The sequence below is a fragment of the Sapajus apella genome, unplaced genomic scaffold, assembly GCF_009761245.1.
Source record: "Sapajus apella isolate SASKATOON/1434 unplaced genomic scaffold, GSC_monkey_1.0 scaffold25, whole genome shotgun sequence".
Lineage (NCBI taxonomy): Eukaryota > Metazoa > Chordata > Mammalia > Primates > Cebidae > Sapajus > Sapajus apella.
In genome coordinates this window covers 16,129,818-16,144,329 of record NW_022436965.1, presented here as the reverse complement: position 1 = coordinate 16,144,329, position 14,512 = coordinate 16,129,818, and the positions used below count along the sequence as shown (strand labels likewise).

The following is a 14,512-nucleotide window of genomic DNA, read 5'->3' as shown; positions in this document are numbered from 1 at the left end:
GTTTCAGTCCTTTCATGGACCAGGGCTGCTAGGATATGCTTAATGCAAATGAAGCCACAGTGGAAAGAGAAGTGAATAGCACACACTACATGAAGAATGCTTTGTTATTACTTTTTTATTCCTCTTAGCTTCTTGAGTAAAAGATTGAAGATCTGTTAATAATTTTTTGGCATGTGCTTAGAATTGTTTTTCTGGTAGGAAAGATAAGTGTGCACCAGATCACCTTACTTGTCTTATCTAGGTTCTCTTTTGACTTGTCTCTTATCTATGTTGTACTGTGAGGAAAAGTTCAATTTTAAAGAATGACCCCTGTTGATTAGAGGTGTTATATGTGGCCATGGGACAGGATTTTTCTTTTCCTTGTAGCAAGCTGGCACGTGGATAAATTCTACCACAGTGACTTAGATATCACGCTCCACTTAAATAGAAGATTTAACTCACAGTGGCCAATGGTGGCCTCTACTACGTATTGCTTTCAAGGCATATAGAACTGAATTTGGGGAACACTAAACTTGTTTAGACTTGCCATTTAAAAAAAAAATTTTTTTTTTGGCTAAGCTTCTTGTTGAATGCCGATAATCAGCACATCCATTTTTCTTTTTTTTTTTTTTTTTTTTTTTGGTCAAAAAGCTTCACTCCAGTTAGAAGATACCTGAAGGCAGAAACTATGGCCTTGTCAACCGTTGACTTCCTCATGGTGCACAGTGTAAATTTACTAGTACTTTATTTAGTAGAGGCTCAGTACTTACTTGTTTGCAGATTTATTAATAGTTCCCATACATCTCAGGAAATCAACAGATGATTTATGTCATTCTGGCCTTAACTTTATTGAATATAATAAAAACTTTCATCATTTATTGTCAGGCCTAGGGCTAGGTAGGCTCCCGAGATACAGAAGTTAGTAAGGGAAGGAGCACAGAAGGTAGGGGAAACAAACAAAAAAATAGATAATTACGACACTCTTGATATGTCTCAGCATCTATAGACATTAACATCAGGAAAAGGGGGTGGCAAGGAATTTGGGAGGGAGGGCCCTTTGGACAAATGTCACAATTCTGAGTAGCTTTTAGATATGGGTGGGAAAATGAGGGCAGGAGAATTAAAGTGGGATAGAAGGGAGATATTTAAACAAAAGTCATTCTAGGGCTGCAATCACTGGACACAAGTAACTCTTGCTACACCATATTCATTCATCTATGCAATCACATTCATCCAGTGCTTTCTAAGAGTTAGGCAGGGTGCAGTGTGTAAGATACAAATGAATGAAGCAGGTCCCCAGCGGTTGTCTAGGGGGATAAATGCTGCACAGGGCAACCTGGATAAGCTTCAACATGTTAGGTGCCACAAAGCTACAGAAACAAAGTAGTAAGGAGATTCAGAAAATGTACAGGTCATTTCTGGTTGCAGGATCTAGAAAGAATGATGTCCACAGTTAAGGATCAGTACAATCTAGGTGGTAAAAAAAGTTGGTTTTTTCTGCTAGTTTGTACCTCAACATCTTTGACCCCACAGGATAAAAAGGTGCAAACAAGGGCACATTTTCTTCACAGAAGGTGCTTACTTAGTGCTTTCCTGTTCATTCCCAACAGGTGATTTCCCTCTTCAGTCTCTCCCGAGTCTCACAGAACTAACAAGGGAGCGCTTCACAAGCACCCAGACACCTTCAAAGACGCGAAGAAGAGTACTTGGTGAAAAAGTGCGTACGCTTTCAGGGGAATTTCCTTAAGATTACTGGGCATTAAGAACGAAAATATGTAAACCAGGTTTATGAGCAAGAAAATAATCTCTCCACATTCAGAGTTAATCTTAGAACTCAGTAACCGCCAGCAGAACACACCCCGGTCTGGGCGGGCTCACAGGCGCGGTCCCACCCCCCACGCCCCTCCCCCGTGGAGGTTTCTCCGGCGCCTCCCGCAGTCCCTCCCGTCGCGCGTCGCTGCTCCAACAACTCGGGTTCTGTCGGGACCTCACTCCGCCCCCGGCTCAACCGCGGCCAGGCCGGGACTTGCACACGCTGGTGGTGCGCCGCCGTCTCCCGGCAGAGTGGTCGCCTCCGCCAGCAGGAGCGCGCACGCCGCGCCAAGGGGCCTGGACGCGCGCGCTCCCGCCCGGTCTCCTCCTCCTCCTCCCCCTCCTCGGCCCGCCCCCTCCCTCGCCTCTTCCTGCCAGGCCGTCCTTCTCCCCTCCCCTCTCCGCTCCCTCCGCCCTCCCAGGGCTCCAGCAGCGGCGGAGTGAACGGGACCGGCCCGGCCTCAGAGCGCGAGGTGGCGGGTGGGACGCGGGTGCCTGAAGGAGTTGTTCTTCCGGCAGCTCCCGCGGAGACGTGAAGAGGTGAGGCGAGGGCGGCCTCCTAGGGGCACCAGGGCGGCCCGGCGGCCCGGATTTGTGGGCCGAGGCTGCCTGGGTGTGTTGGCGTCCCGGTGAGCCTGGGGAGGGTCGAGGTGGGGCCCCGGCCCGGGACTGGGATGCTGGAGGACCGCGGGAAGGAGGGCACGGGGAGGGTTCAGGACTGTCGGCCGCCTCCCGGACACTGCGGTTCTCCCAGGTGGCCGCTCCTTGCTGCCAGGGCCGGTAGGGTCGGTACCCTTACCTGGGGGCGGGGTAGTGGCTTCGGCGGCCGCCACCTCCAGCCGTGCCCTCCTGACATTGCTGCCTCCGCGGCTGCCGCCCGCTGCTACGCTGTGGCTGCTGCTGTATTCACAGTCCCAGCAGCCCTGCGTCCGGTGGGCGAGTGGTTAGAGTATTTTCTTACCCACACGCAGGCTTCTGTACTCCATCGTTTCTCTCCCTCCCCCTTCCTCTTCCTCCGCCGACCACTTTGCTTGGCTCCTGCTGTTGAAGCTTGTGGTTTTGTAGTTTGGGATGGGCTGCATTCCGGGCAGATCCCTACCTGCAGGGAATACCCTGCCTCAAAGTTGACCTCCCAGGGTATGGCAAACACCGCCTCTCAACCCCCACCCAGCTTGTGGGTGCTCAGTGTCCTGATAACTGAGTCAAAGTTTCTGAGACGGGGCTAGTACTTTGCACTGGTCGCCAACGGTACAGGGCTAGGCAGTGCGTCAGCATGTGGAAAGGGGCCACCGGCCAGCGGGAGGTGGCCGGGTGCATGGGAGCTCAACTGACGGGTTTCAGATACTAGGCAGTGTGTCCAGGTCTTTGGATCTCTCAGATAGGGTTATATTAGAATATGTACCAAAATTTGAGTTGTCACTTGCAGAGTTGATGGTTTCATGCAGGTAAACTGAAATGCCAGCCTTATTACACTAATGGTAGGGAGAACTTTTGCTTGCCTGACAGATTTCAGCACAGTTTGGAAAATGATTTTAAGGCCTTCATTTTTGGCACTGGAGGGTTTAGGGATTTTTAATATGTTTAAGTTTCCTTGTGCATGGGGGAAGTAAGTAGTTGCTTGTTAAAATTCTGAAAACACAGTTTCATGAAAACCTCTGACTTTTCTTATAGTAGTGTTTATATTTGGCATTTTCCGTAGACTATCCGTTAGTAATGACGTCGGAAGATACAGATATGAAGTTTGCTTGTGGTCACATTGGAAGTGGATTTTGTTCATGGAAAATACTGGTTCACAAGCTCCTAGTATTAGAAAACTGGCCTGTGTTCATTTTCTCAGTAGAAGCGTCCCTTATGAAATTGACAAGGAGATTTCCAAGGAGAATGACTAGATGAACTTTATGTATACATTATCATCAAATTGTATTAAATGTACGCCTGGTTGAGGGGTTAGCTCTAGACTTTGAGTTCGACTCGTGTCTATACTAAATCAGTTCAATAAATATACCGATATTATGAATTATTAAGTCACCTGGAGAGAAGTAGATAAAACAGCACAGAGTTTATTTGTTAACATATTATGTAGCCTACATTTGCTCTGATGTGTATTATTAAGTCATCTGGGAGAAGTAGATGAAGTAGGGCAGAGCTTATATGTGAACATAGAATCTACATTGTCTTTTAGAAAGCTGGAAACAAGTTAGTAAGGCTCAGTACTATTGGGGCATATGGTGACTATGCAAACCAAACTAAAAAGGTGTGACTGTAAATGTATGTAGTTTATTTATTTTTTTTTAGAGACAGGGTCTTGCTCTGGTGCCCAGGCTGGAGTGCAACGGCTCAACCCTAGCTCACTGCAGCCATGAAGTTCTGGTCTCAAATAATCCTCCCACCTCAGCCTCCTGAGTAGCTGGGACTATAGACACATGCCACCGCACCTGGCTAAGTGTTTATTTTATTTTTGTAGAGTCAGGGGTCTCACCATGTTGCCCAGGCTAGTCTCCAACTCCTGGCCTCAGGCAGTCCTTGCTCCTTGGCCTCCCGAAGCACTGGGATTACAGGCCTGAGCTAACCATACTTGGCCAATTTTTTTTTTCCACCTGAGTTATTTGATGGGAATTTCTATATATTACAGTTGTGATGTTTTGAGAATTTTTGTTTCTTTGATAATTGTTTCATGATTTAGATCATTTTCTTTTTACCCTGGTAGTTATATTTTTTTTCTTTGAATGACAGAATTTTATTAGGCACATGAAGCAGGAGATTCCATGTGGTCAGCTCACCAGTTCCAAATTTGTGACTTTTAAAAACTTAATTTTTTTTCTTTGCCTTAACCCAAGCTAGAATTTGCTCAATTGCTGTATATTTATTTGAACTCTCAGATGATACATCATTGAATCAGAGAGTCCTTTCTTCCATTTTTTTGGAGTAATCAAAAGGAATTCTCTTGTGCCAAGTAAAAATATATGTGGGAGATAGCTAGGCTTCAAGAGATTGACTTTGAAGAGAGTAGTAGCTAAGTAGCAAAAATTTCTCATGTTGAGGGTGTAGAACTGGGACTGCAATCCAACCTACCATTGTCTTCAAGTGGGATATGGATCATTATGACTGGATGGAGGGGGTTTGGAGAATGAAGTTGATGCTATAAGCCTGTGGGATTCCCAGGCACTGAGCTTGCTTATGTCTTAATTTTAATGAGTTCTACATTTTATAACTCTTGAGTTATATAAATGGGTCAGCCATTCAGTCTGAGGATGACCAGCAGCCCAAGACCGTTCCAGGTGATGGCATTTCAAACATGGCTCAGGGATTTCTTGTGGAGATGATCCGTTGAGCGTTTTGCCATTACAAACAGTGGAGGCCGAGAAAATATGGACTTGGGCCTGAGTTATGGTAAAACATATTCATTTTTAAAGGAGAGTTTTAACATTGATAATTTAGAGAAAGACATTGACTTCTAGACTTTCAGAATGGGGTATAATTTTGACTTTATAGTCAGTATTTGAATTGGGCATAAGTATGTAAACATCAGTGGATCCTAATAAGGAAGAATTAATGAATTAAGCAGAGCTTGCATCTCTGAACATCTCCTTTTCAGATTTCATTTACTTCCCACATTGCTCTTATTCAACAGATAGGAATGGCATAATTGAATATAGCAAGTGTATGCCCATGCTGACTCTTTTTTGTTATTTTTTGGTGTTTTTTTGGTGTACTTTTTGGGGATTTTCCTAGGGAAACTTCTAGGCATCTATTCAGCTGATTTAGAGTTAGATTTGGGCTAAGATTATTAGTATACTTGAAATACTGAGCCTTCTTATTTTCTAAATAGTTTTTGAAATAGAAAACATTTTGTCAGTGTTGTTGGACTAAAAAACAAAACAAACAAAAAAAACAAAACCCCAAAAACCCAACAACAACACAGTTCTTTATAAATACTCATGAAAAATCTGGTTACAGGCTGTGTTGTGATAGACATAGTACAGCCAAAAATATATTTAAGAAACTTCTCACCCAGTTTAGTAAGCTTAAATAAGAAGTAAGAAAATAAGACAGTTTTTTTTTTCAATAAAAGCCTGATTTTCCTAGAATATGAAGTCTTAACAACCGTTTGCTGTGTTATTTTCCCTCTTGCCTATTCTAAATTAAGCAAGAACTACGTGTCGCTAGTCCATGGCAAAAGCTTAGTTCTAGTAGGGGATTCTTAGTAATGGAGGTCTCATTGAGGGATGCAAGGGAATTTGATTGGGAAACATTCAGGTATGGAACATTTATTTTTTACTGCTCTAATTTTCTCTGTACCTGGGTATTCAGTGAGGTGGGGGCATAAGCACAAATACAGAATTATCTGGATTTTTTTTTTTTTTTTTAATACTATAGATTTCCTCCTCCTATCCCCTGCCTGCCCCCCATTGCTAAGTGAGCCATTGATATAGTAGGAGTGTGTTGTATCTTACAGGTATGTGGGGCTGAACAGATGCTAAGAACTTTGGCACTTTGCTGATACTCCATAAATCAAATTCCTACTCTGTGTAATTTGCCTTCTGGTGATATCAATAGACATTTGTATTACTCTCATTTTTGAAGAAAAATATCAATTGTGGTGGTAAAGAGACATATGTAACCAAGAGTAAGATTTATCAAATTATGTAGTATACATGAAGGAGACCAGGAGATTGTCTACCTGAACATTTATTGAACTCTTGATTCTGGCCCACAATAAAAAAATATATTTTATTTCTTCATTCAGCAAGCACACACACACACAAAGTTGAAAGTTTGGTGAAATAATATTTATCTTTTCAGGGGCCCCTGCTGAGTTGGCTGTAATGGCTTGCAAGACCAGTTGTGCGTATGTCTTCCTAATTAGCTCTATGTCCAGTGACATCATGTTGGCAGCTCGAAATTAGTCATGGTGGTAATATTTTCACCATGAAATTCAGCAACTGGTATTCCCAGGGCTTCCCTCCTCATAGGTAGTTGTTAAACATTTATAGCACCTCATTGCTTATAACACACATTGATATTTTCTGTTATTTCATTTCATTTAAAAAATGTTGGGTTTTGACTTCCAAATTAATTTTACATCCTGCTAATGGATTATAGCCTACAGTTAAACAACAACAAATACAACTAGTTTAGTCTACCTTCCTAACTTTGTAAGTGAAGGAACATACTAAAAGCCTCAAGTCCAAGGTCAGATAGTGAGTTATTAGCAAAGCCAGGGCTCTGGACTAAATCTGGAGTTGTTTCTGGTGGTCTTCTTTCCTAAGCATGCTTAGTATGTGTAAGGGATTGTGTTAATCAGTTTGAATAAAGATGGACCTTGACCCTGAGGACTTAATGCTTAGGTGGGGGATTAAATATGGAAACAACAATGATAATGAAAGGCAGAAAGTAATGGGTGGTAAAAAGATAAAGATAAGGAACTATAAGAGTTTAGAGAGGAGGGAGAGATTACTTTTAAGAGAAGAGGTGACATTTGAACTATGTTTTTTTTTTAAAATTTTTATTTATTTTAATTTTATTTTTTTAAATAAGGACGGGGTTTCACCATGTTGGTCAGGCTGGTCTTGAATTCCCGACCTCCTGCCAAGGCAGGTGATCTACTGCTTGGATTACAGGCGTGAGCCACCACGCCCAGCCAATTTTTATTTTTTAAGACAGCATCTCTTTACTCAAACTTGAGTGCTGTGGTACCAGCACAGCTCACTACAGCCTTGACTTACTGGCCTCCAGCAAGTCTTCTGCCTCAGCCCCCAAATGAGTGGGACTATAGGCGCACACCAACATGCTTGGCTAATTTTGGATTATTTGTAGAGATGGGGGTCTCATTGTGTTGCCCAGGCTGGTCTTGAACTCCTGGACTGAAGCTGTCCTCCTGTGTTGGCCTCCCAAAGTGCTGGGATTACAGGTGTGAGCCACCATGCCTGACCCCTGAACTACATTTTGGATAGGACAACTAGTATTAGAGAAAGGCCTTTCTGGGCTGGGGGCCAGGGTGATCAAAGGCATACAAGTATGGACAGGGAAAAATGAATAGTGAAAGAGCTAGGCAAGAAAGAGTCAGTTAGCACCAGATGGTTGAGAGCCTAGAATGTCAGTTTTTCTTTCTGCTTTTCAGTTTCTCTTTCATTTTTGACTCTGGAGTAATCTAGTGCTTCTTAATATTAAACAAGATTTATATTGTGATTAAAATATGACACAGAGAACATATAAGTATCCTTAGAGTAGAAACTGAAGGGAATAATTATTAGTGTTGGAGAAGCAGCCTTGAGTTTACCAGTCGTAAAAGTGTTGGGAAGCGAAAAATGTTTTATTTGTAAGGAGATACAGTGTTTTTTTGGTTGTTTTTGCTTCACCAAATAGCATCAAATTGGCTATGGTAGAACAGGAAGCAGTTTTGAAAGTCTTTTCAAGGGCCTTCTAAAATGTGATTTCTACATGACTAGATCTTAATTTTTGGAGGCAGGTTTAGTTTAGGCAGAAGGGTAGGTTATACAGAGTGGCAGCTGAACTGAGTAGCTTTTAGAATTTAGGGCAGCAGAGCATGGTATTTTATATCAAATCCAGTTGTAAGGGATTCATAGCTTCTTTACTTCAAGAATTTTCTTAGATTTCAGCATTTATTTCTTTTACAGCCTGTGTGACTGAAGATGTTTTGAAGTCTTGGATGGAACTTGCCTTGTTTCTCAGGGGAATTGGGTGGCTAGAAATGAAGGCGAATGCCAGTAACTTGTGTCTGTTAATCAAATTGAAGTACTGATGGCAGTTCTCAAGCTTTTCTGTCTGTGGATGATTTCACACTTACTGCTTCTAATTAAAACGGTGTACAGTCAATTTAAAGAAGCCTTGCTTCTCTTTGACCCACCAGTTCTGTAAAGGTAAAAGCCCTCTTAAAGTGTTGCCCAGGTAGCAACACATACAGACACTGTTTAATAGCTCATCACTGAAGTGTGTGGAAAATTTTGGAAATGTTGTTAACAAAGTTGCTATAGTAAATAACTACTTGGTTGGTAAAAAGCTGGGCTACTTCTGGATGGTTGATAAAGCGTTTTTGAGATGAGCCTTGGTTCTAAAATAAATATGAATTGTATTATTGCCGTACTATTTTCTTCAGTTATATAAGCTCCTGATATGTAATTGTTGTTGTCTTATCATTTTAGGTGGTTTCAGCAGTTTCATATGAACTGCTCCACAATATAGCACACCCCAAACTCTACGATAAGAGTTCAGATATGGCGTGGCCCAGATGCCTCACACCAGTTAAATGATATAGCTAATCATGTCAGCATAGTGTTTTTTTAAAGTTTCTTCCCCCATCTTTTTTGAGGCATGTTAGTTTTTACAAATTGAGGTTATTAGAATCCTTCCAGATTTTCTACCACCATTTTTTTTTTTGTGTGTGTGTGTGGTAAAAAGTATGATGATGGTACCCTTAATTTAAATTATGTAAACATTTGTAAAGATGTACACACATACACATAGATATGTGTGTGTATATGTATGTGTAGACTTACATATATATTTACATATCCATTAGTTCTTGGAATTTGTGGTGAAAATATAGCCCGCCTGACTAATGACTGAAAACAAGTGTTCTGGCTCTTTGAAGACTACCATGTGAAGTATTCACAAATATGAAAGTAATGCAAACCCAAAGGGAATTTTTGTATGCCCAGTTTCAAGAAAGCAGCACATTTTAAAAGGCAGGTATGGAATTCATTCATGTACCAGTGAGGAATTTCTCAACTTCTTTACCCGACACATACACCCATACGGTAAACGTCCTCATTATTAGCAGTAAGCAAAATTATGGGACTTTAAAAATCAGATTTCTACTACAAGTGATGCAAATAAATACTATTTTTAGAAAAAATACAAACCTGTGGTTTTGAGTTTTGAAGGTTTAAGAGACATATATCGCTAGTTTTTTATAAACTGCATGGAGTGTTTTCTGTGCTTCAAGATTAATTGTCATTGTAAGGCCTTTTGCTGAGAGCATTGTGTAAATGCATAGTTTTTAGAATGGTTGTTAGGTGTTTCTTTGAATAGTTTTTTTTCTTTTTGAATAATTTATTTTTCTATAGTCAGTTTATCTTGCATACATTGATGGCTGGGCATGGTGGCCCACGCCTGTAATCACAGCACTTTGGGTGGCCGAGACAGGCAGATCACTTGAGGCCAGGAGTTTGAGCCTAGCCTGGTCAAGATGGTGAAATCCAACCTCTACTAAAAATACAAAAATTAGTTGATGTGTTGGTGCGTGTTTGTAGTCCCAGCTGCTTGGGAGGCTGAGACACAAGAATTGCTTGAACCTGGGAGGCAGAGGTTACAATGAGCTGAGATCATGCCACTGCACTCCAGCCTGGGCTACAGAGTGAGACTCTGTCTCAAAAAAAAAAAGAATAGAATATACTTCTACTTTAGTGAAAAATCAACCATTGAAGGGAGGTTTTATATACATATATATATATATATATATATGTATACATACTGGCAGACAGTAGGGTTTCTGAAGTTTTTTTTAAGAGTAATTTTGTTATTCAGCAGCTGTTTATCACCAGACCTCATTCATTTATTGCTTTTTTTCCATTTTTTAAAAATCTCATGAACCGTATTCTTTCATTTAAAATCTTTCATATTTGCCTTGTGGTCATGGTCATATTTGGAGTAATGTTTTGATTTGTCCTAGACTTTCTGTGCACAGATCTATTACCACGTTGGTATCGAATGGTAATTTAGTTGATGTCTTCTTCCCTCCATTCCTTTTTTCCTTCGATATTCTAGAAGTTACCCTAACTCTAGATAAATTAGCCATCCCTACCATTTGAAAATATCAGATAAAGGGTTTGTTTGTTTTTTTTTTTTTTTGAGAAAGTCTTCTTCTGTCATCCAGGCTGTAGTGCAGTGGTGCAATCTCAGCTCACTGCAACCTCTGCCTCCCAGGTTCAAGCGATTCTTCTGCCTCAGCCTCCTGAGTAGCTGAGACTACAGGTGCATGCTGTCATGCCCGGCTAATTTTTGTATTTTAGTAGAGATGGAGTTTCACTGTGTTGGCCAGGCTGGTCTCAAACTCCTGACCTCATTTGCCTCGGCCTCTCAAAGTGCTGGGATTACAGGGGTGAGCCACCGTGCCTGGCCCAGAGAAAGTTTTTTTTAAAGATGAGCAAGTAGGCTGGGCGTGGTGGCTCACGCCTGTAATCCAAGCACTTTGGAGGCCAAGGCGGGCGGATCACCTGAGGTCGGGAGTTCAAGACCAGCCTGACCAACATGGTGAAACCCTGTCTATTAAAAAAAAAAAAAAAAAAAAAAAAAAAGATAAGCTAGTAAGTTAGAGAAATCAGTTTATCAGTTCATCTAATACTTCCTATTTTGAATATAAATTTCATTGTGTTGCATGCTAACTTCATTATGTTCCACTGAGAATTTACTTTTCTGAAGAGAGAGCTTTAGCAATTTTTCTGTTTTTCCTTTTTTTGGAGACAGGGTCTCTCTCTGTCACCCAGGCTGGAGTGCATTGACACCGTCGTAGCTCACTGCAGCCTTGAACTCCTGGGCTCAAAGTAGTCCTCCAGTCTTTGTCTTTGGAGTAGCTGGTGGGACTACAGTACTACACCACCACACTCTACTAATTTTTTGATGGGAGTCTCCCTATGTTGCCCAGGCTGGTCTCAAACTCCTGGGTTCAAGCAATCCTCCTTCCTCAGCCCTTCCAAAGTGTTGGGATCATATGTGCAATTTTTAAACATTTGAGAATTTCACTTAGAGGAGGATAATAGTGGCTTTTAGACATTGTTATCAGTTGTACAAAGGTGGAAAAAAAAAGTCGTTAAGTTGCAAGTAACTATAAACATTTTTGCGGTTTTGCGGGAGACAGTGTAGGTAAAACACAGAACCTTAGTTGTAGATCTAGTGCTGCTGTGAGAGTCAGAGAGAATAAGTGATTTGGGCACAATTTTTTTCTCCTCTTTGCACAGTAACGATGAGCTAATATTGAGTGTTTACATAGGGAAGTTATTGCATAAGAAAATGTACATTATCTAGCTAATCTTCACAGTAACCATATGAGGTAGGAACGATTATAGTATCATCTCCAGTTTGCAGATGAGGAAGCAGGATTAGAGAGGTTCAGTAACTTGCTTAAGATCACATAACTTATGAGAGGCAGTTATCTCTTGCTTCTAAATCTGTATTATAGTGACTCTCTGCTATTACTCTATATTGACCATCTTTAATAGTATGTTACCTACTTTGCATATTTCTTAGGGTGGTTAGGAGAATCAAAAAGATAAGATTTTCAAAAGAACACACAAATGTCTCCGGAATATTCATTTTATTGGATAATATTTGAGACACCAAAGAAATCTTTGAAATCTTGCACACATATTTTGGTTTGTAATCAGTAATTCTATGAAATAAGTTGAAAAAAATGAATATTTGAAAAGTTATCTATAGAGTAGAAGACAAATTTTGTGTGGGGTCAAGGGATCTGTGAGTGAAAGGTAGAGGACTGCAGAAATGTAGGGGTGTATTCAATAAAAAGTGGATCAGATGGTCTCTAGTAGCTTGAATTCTTTCTGCAATGAGGAGGAGTATATGTAAATAACAGGTAACCTATAAGATCCTTCCAGCATCAATAATCTATGAGTCTCTGTTATGGGTTACTTTTTTTTTCCTATTAGAATATCCTCAGATTAGCTAGATGTACCCAAAAGAGTTTTCTGATTTTATTTTAGCTTAGACCATTAATAATTACCATTCCCCCTTTGTCCTTTTTTAAAATTGTGTATGTTTAATGTATACGTCTTGATGTTTTGATATACCTATACAAAACATACAGATACAAAATCATGAAATGATTACTACAGTTAAGCAAATGAACCTGTCCATCTCCTTCCATAATTTAAAAAATTGTTTGTAGTATGAGCATCTAAAATGTACTGTCTTAGCAAATTTTAAGTATACTATACAATATTAATAATTATAGTCCTTATGCTGTGCATTAGCTCTCTAGACATTCATTCTGCATAACTGGAAGTTTGTACGCTTTGACCTACTTATTCCCATTTTGTCCCCCTCCTTTCCCCTGATAACTGTGGTTGTACTCTGTTTCTATGTATTCAGCTTTTAAAGAAAGGATTTCACATATAAATGGATGACGTATTATTTTTCTTTCTATGTCTGGCCTACTTCATTTAACATAATGTCCTCCAGTTTCATCTATGTTGTCCCAAATGACAGTATCTTTTTTTTTTTTTAAGGCTGAATAATATTCCCTTATGTATATGCCACAAATATTTTATCTGTTCATCTGCCAATAGACAACTTAGATTGTTCCCATAATCTAGGCTATTGTGAATAATGCTGCAATGAATACGTGAAGGCATATATCTCTATAAGGTGCTGATTTCAGTTTCTTTGGGTGTATACCCAGCAGAGGGATTGCTGGGTCATAAGTGGTTCTATTTTTAATGTTTTGAGGAACTTCTATACCATTTTCCATAATGTCTGTGAAGCAATTTACATTTTCAGCAACAGTTTGCAAGGGTTTCCTTTTCTCCACACTTTTGCCAACACTTGTTATCTCTTGTCTTTTTAATGATAGCCATCTGAACAGGTATGAGGTGATAGCTCATTGTGGTTTTGATTTGCTTTTCCCTGATAATTAGGGATGTTTTCAGTGCTTTTTCATATGCCTGTTGGCCATTTGTATGTGTTCTTTGGAAAAATGTCTATTCAGTTTCTTTGCCCATTTTTTAATTGGGTTATTTTGTTTTGTTTTTGCTGTTGAGTTGCGAGAGTTCTTGTGTATTTTGGATGTTAACCCTTTACTAGATATATAGTTTGCAAATATTTTCTCCCAGTCCATAGGCTGCCTTTTCATTTTGTTGTTTGTTTTGCAGAAGCTTTTTAGTTTGATGTAGTCCTACTTGTTTATTTTTACTTTTGTTGTTTGAGCTTTAGGTGTAGTATCCACCAATATCATTGCCAAGGCCAAACAATATCAGGGAGCTTTTCTTCTGTATTTTCTTCTAGGGGTTTTATGGTTTTATTACAGAATCAATGTTTACTTCTTTAAACTATTTTAACAAACACTATTCTTTAAATGTCAGTTGCGCTTAGGTTGAACATAAATGTATAATTATCTGAGTAAAATGCAGCTATTGGTTTTTTTGCTTCCCCCGACCCCCCAGCCAAGTTAAAAAGATTTTTTAGAGGATGGGATGGGTGAAATGGCTTAATATTATGTTATTACGTACTTGGTTCTTAATGCATTTCTTACGGTTTCCTCTTAAATTTGGATTTCCTGAGTGTGCATTTTGAGAAGAAACTTAATATTATTATGTATATGAAAGGCCAATTTTATGTAGTGTTACAACTTTATGGCTTTTTATACAGTTGGTTTCATTCTCTGTCATTGTTTTTGTCCACAAGCATTTATTTATAAGGTAGAATATGGGTTTTGTGCTAGAGAAGCAGAGATGAGGAGATTGTTGAAGAGCTGAGAGTCTTATTGGTGAAACAGATGAATAGAGAGTAGAAAAGAAGGTTGGTACAAAAGTAATTGAGGTTTTTGCAAAATAACTCTCAATTGGAGGCTGAAGGCTGAAAAACTAGGGGGCTGCTGATGCAGGTCCTGGAGTCCAAAGGCTGGAGAACCGGGAGTTCTGAGGTCTGAGGACAAGAAAGACAAAAGTCTGAGCTCCAGAACAGAGAGCAA

The 14,512-nt window shown here is 40.1% G+C and overlaps 1 protein-coding gene across 1 annotated transcript in view; it reads left to right on the top strand.

Moving 5' to 3' along the window:
* Positions 1-2,193: 2,193 nt before the first annotated feature.
* The window catches only part of RABGAP1L (RAB GTPase activating protein 1 like), a 718,780-nt gene continuing 706,461 nt past the window's right edge, over positions 2,194-14,512 (top strand). Inside the window, exon 1 of the mRNA XM_032291661.1 lies at positions 2,194-2,331. The gene's annotated coding sequence lies outside the window, so the exon portion shown is untranslated. The remainder of the gene's footprint in view (positions 2,332-14,512) is intronic.